This window comes from Mastomys coucha, unplaced genomic scaffold (assembly GCF_008632895.1).
Source record: "Mastomys coucha isolate ucsf_1 unplaced genomic scaffold, UCSF_Mcou_1 pScaffold22, whole genome shotgun sequence".
NCBI lineage: Eukaryota > Metazoa > Chordata > Mammalia > Rodentia > Muridae > Mastomys > Mastomys coucha.
The window spans coordinates 217,522,119-217,528,482 of record NW_022196905.1 but is presented as its reverse complement, the minus strand read 5'-3'; the positions used below and the strand labels follow the sequence as shown (position 1 = coordinate 217,528,482).

Below are 6,364 nucleotides of genomic sequence, written 5' to 3'. Positions count from 1 at the left end.
GAAGTAGAGGCTCACAGCCATCCATTGGACTGAATACAGGGTCCCCAATGAAGGAGCTAGAGAAAGGACCAAGATGCTGAAGCGTTTGTAGCCCCTTAGGATGAACAAAAATATGAACTAACTAGTACCCTCAGAGCTCCCAGGGACTCAACCACCAACCAAGGAGTCCACATGGTCAGACTGATTGCTCTGGAAGCATGTGTATAGTAGAGGATTGCAAAGTCGATCATCAATGGAAGGAGAGGCCCTTGGCCCTGTGAAGGTTCTGTGCCCCAGTGTAGAGGAATGCCAGGGCCAGTAAGTGGGAGAGGGTGGAGTGGCAAGTGGGGGCAGGGAGGAGGCAACAGGGGTTTGTTCTTGTTCGGTTTGTTGTTGTTGTTTTTTTGTTGTTGTTGTTGTTTGGTTTTGGGGGCTTTTTTTAGAAGGGAAACTGGGAAAGGAGAAATCATATGACATGTAAATAAAGAAAATATCTAAATAAATAAATAAATAAATAAATAAATAAATAAATCGAAAACGCTCCACCCGGAGGGATCTCAGATGAATTGCACTGAGAGAAAAAGCCCATCCCAAAGTTGCAGAGCGCAGAACTTTGTTGCTACGATATTCTAGAATTGATGGGATTTTAGAAATGGAGGACAGATTTTGGTTGCCAGGGATGACAGAAGGGTTGGGAACATGAAGCATGTTTGTGTCAGTACATATAACTCACTAACTTGCATGAGTTGAGAGAACTGATTAAAAACAAATAGGCAGGTCCTAGTTAGCAAGGTACTGTGGTGTCCAACTGAGGAGTTGGTGTTCTGTGAAAGCGAAACCTGAAGTATGCCAACAGAAATGGTCTATATACCAATTGCATCATATCGATATCATAGTAAAGGACATATAGAGCTCATCTCTGTTATTTCTTAAAACTCTATGTGCATGTGGAAATAAACTAATAAATTCACCAAAAAGATATACATCTTATAACTCTGTCTGTCTGTCTCTCTCTCTTTTACAGGCACACACACACACACACACACATACACACACACACACACACTCACATACACTGGAGCCTGTTGGAACACATTTTCCTGGTCTGGTCATATTCCATTGCCATGGTACTTTTCTTCAATATGTCCACCAGGCATTCCCTGATTTTTCTTTTCTTGTTTTCTCTTTCCTTCCTTGTTTCTTTTACTTCTTTCCTTTGCTTCTCCTTCTTCCTGAACAATTTGGTCCAAAGGCTGAGAGATGAGACAGAACAGGGAAGTGTGCTGAACCTAAGGTGGAAGGGAATGATGTGTCTGAGAGGACTACTCGTTCTCAGGACATTCAGACCCATAGCATGGTGGCGAGGTGTCCATATCGAGAGGATAGTGAAATCCTCAGGAAGTCTTAGAGATGGACAAGGAGGTCCCCTGCTGAGCAGGGAATAGGAGACATGCCATACCATGAGAGTAACTAGGAATTTACAGTGGAGGAGAATGGACTTGTGGCAAGTTAGAATCCACATTGGTATTGGTTTAGAGTTGGTGGTATTAGTACAAACTCATGGTTTGGACTCTGACTTCCATATGTATTTCACACATGTCCACCTGCACATGTGTGCATTTACACACATATAGACACATGTCAAAAAAATATGCATTTGTAAGTGTAGTTATATGTGAACACATATATGCATAAGTAAATTCTTGAGGTCTGCCCACTGAGAGCTTGGTTAGGTATCATCACAGTCACATGATTACACTTAAGTGTCAGAATTTGGCTTCTAAACATTGTTCCACTGAAATCAACTAGTGGTCTTTGGAGAAATGGCTGATCTCAGAGCTGGTAGGAAATGACCAGGATGATCTGTATTTCTTACTAATGCCAAAATTAAGGAAATGCTAAGAGAATGACAGAAAAGTTTTATAGGGACTTAAAATCAGCTCAAGCAGGTTCTCTTGGGTAGATCTAGAAGATCTAGATAGATTAGATTTATTTAAGTATATAAATAAATATGGCTAGAAACACATTATAACCAATTGACTACAGAAGTCCCACATCCATTCTGATATAAGTTAATGAATAAACTGAAATGTTGATGAGGGGTGACAGATTTTCTTATTAATAACACAAGGGAAAAGAATAACTTTAAACTGAAGAAAACTGTCAGGTGCCTCTTTAATCAATTGTCCAAAGCAAACATCACAAGTAATGAGAGAAACTGAAGTTGTGCACCACCTAATAAGAGGCCAGCAAATGAATGTCGTATGGCTGCTTTGATTTCCCACCAAGATGCATAACCTGGATCTCATAACAAGGAAGCATCATACAGATTCAATTTGAGGGTCAGGTAACAAAATAACTGCTCTGTACTTTTTAAAAGTCAGAGTCATGAAGGGAGCTGCTGCCTGAAGGGAGCTCAGGAGCCCTGACAATGATCACAGCCTACAATCCAGAACTGACTCTTGCTAGGCAGGTGAGATGGACCATTTGGCAAAATGTAGCTGAACTATGGAAATTGGATGGTAGTTTTGTATGTATCCAACATTCCAACTTTGTGGCTTTCTTTGGTGACGGGCATCAATGTTGGCCATCTGTCTTAGTTAGGGTTTCACTGTTGTAAAGAGACATCATGACCAAGGCAACTCCTATAAAGGACATTTTATTGGGGCTGTCTTACAGCTTTAGAGGTTCAGTCCATTATCATCATGGTAAAATGCATGGCAGCATTAAGGCAGACATGATGCTGGAGGAGCTGAGAGTTCTACACCTGATCAGAAGGCAGCCAGGAGGAGATTGTCTTCCACAGGCAACCAGGAGCAGGGTCTCTCTTCCACAGTGGCAGAGTTTGAGGACTAGGAAACCTCAAAGCCTTCCTACACAGTGATAACACTTTCAACGAGGCCGTACCTCCTAATAGTGCCACTTCACATGAGCTAAGCATATTCAATCTACCACACTATCTATAGAGAATAGCTATTGAGGAATTGAAAAGTAATGGGTTATAAGGACAGAAATTTATTTAGATATATGCAGGTGGAATTTAAAAAACAAAAACAAAAACAAAAACATTAATTGAAGGGCCTCATTGCTTGAATGAGAAATGTCCTTGTAAGTTCCCCAGATGGTGACACTGTTTGGAGAGATTGTGAAGCCTTCAGGAGGTGGAGCCTTGCTGAGGGGGTACACCCCTGGGGTTAGCTTTGGGGTTAGCTTCCCCATTCCCATTCTCTCTGTGACTTTCTGCTTCCTGTGCGCACATGACATGTGATTGCCATCTCCCTCCTCCGGCTGCTGTTCGTCCTCATCACGATGGATTCCACCCCTCCAAAGCTGAAAAGGAAACCCTTTATTCCTTAAGTTGCTCTTTTCAGGGCTGTTCTAGTTTTGTTTTGGTTTAGTTTGGGTTTTGTTCTTTTTTTTTGTTTTGTTTTTTGTTTTTTGGGGGGAAGTTGTCTTTGTTGTGTTTGTTTTTATCACAGCAAAAGAAAAATAACTAAGATGGGCTACTTGCCAAGTCTTGTCCAACACAAGGATTTTGAAAACATCAAGTCTTTTAAGCCGAGCAATAAGATATAATATCAAGACACTCTTGGCATCCTACGATTTCCAAGATGGACGTACTTTGCATTTTCCACACATCACTCCTGAAGACTTTCATGCCTCCCTGAACAGGGTTCCATTTATAACATCAAAATAAGGGCAGCAGCAGGGCCTTATGTGCTGTTCAGTGCTTTTGGGTTCTCACAGGAACCAGACACAACTCAAATTCTAGACAAAGACTTAGACATCCAAGGAGACCCTCTCAGGAGCCAGGATCTAGGTGGGACTCACTCCTTAGTGAATGCTTTGAATTTCTGAAAGTAAAACCTGGAACCTTCATTAGCATGAGATCCCAAATTACACATATTCTAGAGGAAAGTTTGGAAGGGTGTGGGGAATGCTTAGAAAACTTTTCTTAATAAATAATTTTGGCAAGGTAAGGATACTAAATGATTGGCTCAAAAACGTATATTTTTCAGCTAGTTGATAAGTTGATCAATGTCCTTAACTCTGATGTGGCTGACTCTCCATCTGACCACAGAACTCTGAACACACAGTAAGCAAAGAAACCATCTATGTTACAGTAATTAAAGAGCCTTTTTGTTTTGCTTTGTGAATAAGCATCAGACTCCAGCCCAAAGACAAATGAACAAGAGGGCATGGTCATTTTTTACCAATACTGTTAGGACATTTATTTTGTTGAATTTTTTGATAGGCTGAGGGGATTGTAGATATGGCCTCTCACTACATATTTCAGAGATTGTAGAAATTAGTAAACACGACAAAGAGATGAACAGAGATGAGGAAACACTCCCAGTCCTCAGGGGGTGGATTTCCTGGCTGCCTCCATAGTTCCTTTTGCTCCCATCAGAAATTTGGAGAGCAATTTCTGTGGGTCCAATTCTTGAATCCTCAAGACCAGAGCATGTCTTTGAGTCTTCAGTGTGGAGGCTAAGAAGGAGGTGGGGCACTTAGGAGATGGCTCAGTCAATAAGTTGCCTGTTATAGAAGCCAGAGAGCTCAGTTCAGATCTCCAACCTGCGGAGGAGTAAGAGGAGTCTCAGAACTACAGGTGACGGAGGTCTCCAAGGAAACAAGGCCTTCAATAGCCACGTGATCAAAACTCATGTGAACTCACGGAGATGGAAGCAGCATGCACAGGGCTATCAAGGGTCTGCACCAGATGCAATCTGAAAGTCCAAAGATGATGGGAACATGTTCCCAGGAGTCTCACTGGGGAGATGAATGACTCTCAGGAGTAGGCCCGAGGTCCAGAGGGTCAACAGAAAATTAACTGACATTTCTGGAGGTTGCATGTCTCATAATGCTATCTCAGGGCTTTTCCTTTAAAAAAAAAAAATATCTCGGGCCTCTTTGGTCTACCTCAGGGTCCTGCACCATGAGCTCCACACAGTTCATTCTATGTGGTCTTGTCAGGGGTCAAGAACCGGCGGCTCCTGTCCAAATGTGACTCCGAAAAGGAAGATGAACTCTGAAGCTGGTTAGAGGGACTCAAAAGCCTCGGTATTGGTCCCGACTTCCAGAAGGGTCTGAAAGATGGGGTTATCCTATGCACGCCCATAAACAAGCTGCCGCCAGGCTCTGTATCCAAGATCAATGGTTGTATGCAGAGCTGGTAGCAGCTAGAAAAACTCTCCAATTCCATCAAGGCTACAGCATGAACCCTGTGGACCTGTTCAAAGCCCGTGACCTGTTCAGGAGAGAGAATATGATGCAGGTTCAAGTGTCTCTGCTTGTCCCGGTGGGAGGGGACAAGACCTAGGGACTGAAAAGTAGTGTGGACATCGGGGTCAAATACTTGGAGAAACAAGAGAGGAACTTTAATGATGCCACCATGAAGGCCAGACACAGTGTCATCAGGCTGCAGATGATCACCAACAAATGTGCCAGCCAATCTAGCATGGTGTCTACAGTACTAGGTGACATCTCTATGTCTCCAAAAACTGCATCCTACCTCCCAAGGACCACTGCACCATCAGCCTCCAGATGGGCACCAATAAGGGAGACAACTCTTTTATGTCCCTGCAAATGGGCTACAAGCAGGGCACCAACAGAGCAGGCAGATCTTCGGACTGGGACAGTCGATGTATAACCCTAAATATTGCCCAATAGCTGACGGTGGTGGCGAGGTACCAGCCAGGATCAGGTCCCTGAGTACCCAGCCTAATGCCAGGAGGAGGCCAGCTGGCATGGCATTCAAGGGTGCCATGCCAGCTCCCGGCATTATCATTGATGTGTGTGTTCGAGGAGTTTTCTGTTTTCTTTAGGTTGTTTTGTCTTTTGAAACTGGGCCTCACTTTGTAGCCTTCTCTGGCCTAGAACTCACTTCAATGCTCCTGCTTCAGCTTCTCGAGGGCTGGGATTACAGGCCTGTGTAATCTATGCTCCCTTTCCACCCATCCTGCTTTGCTTCCTTCCCAAGATTGACTCACCAGGCAGGGAACATGGCAGTCCTTGACGGGATAGCAGGCTATGGACTTATCAGTGGGCTGTGGGAGATGTTGGCTCTAAAGTGTTTCGTTTCTTCGTGTCCTCTGCATCAGTTTGTGGTTTATGAAAACGTGGAAATTGCAGGCAGTTTCAATGAAAGATCACAAGGGGTTTTGTGTTTTGTTTGTTCCCCAGCCAAAAAATGTGTGGGAGGGGGTAATCTGGCTTAAAATACTGCAAGCATTTTGGGGACTGCGTTTGCTCTACCAAGACCCTCAGATCTCCTTCACCCTTCCATGCCCAGTGGGAAAACTGAGGCTTGGAACTGAGGCAAGCCAGACAGGACACTTGCAATCCTCCCTGGTTCCTCTGGGTTTTGAAGGGCCCAGTTCTC

At 43.7% G+C, this 6,364-nt stretch overlaps 1 pseudogene; it reads left to right on the top strand.

The window, feature by feature from the left end:
- Positions 1-2,410: 2,410 nt before the first annotated feature.
- On the top strand, positions 2,411-5,807 carry LOC116067840 (annotated as a pseudogene).
- Positions 5,808-6,364: the final 557 nt, after the last annotated feature.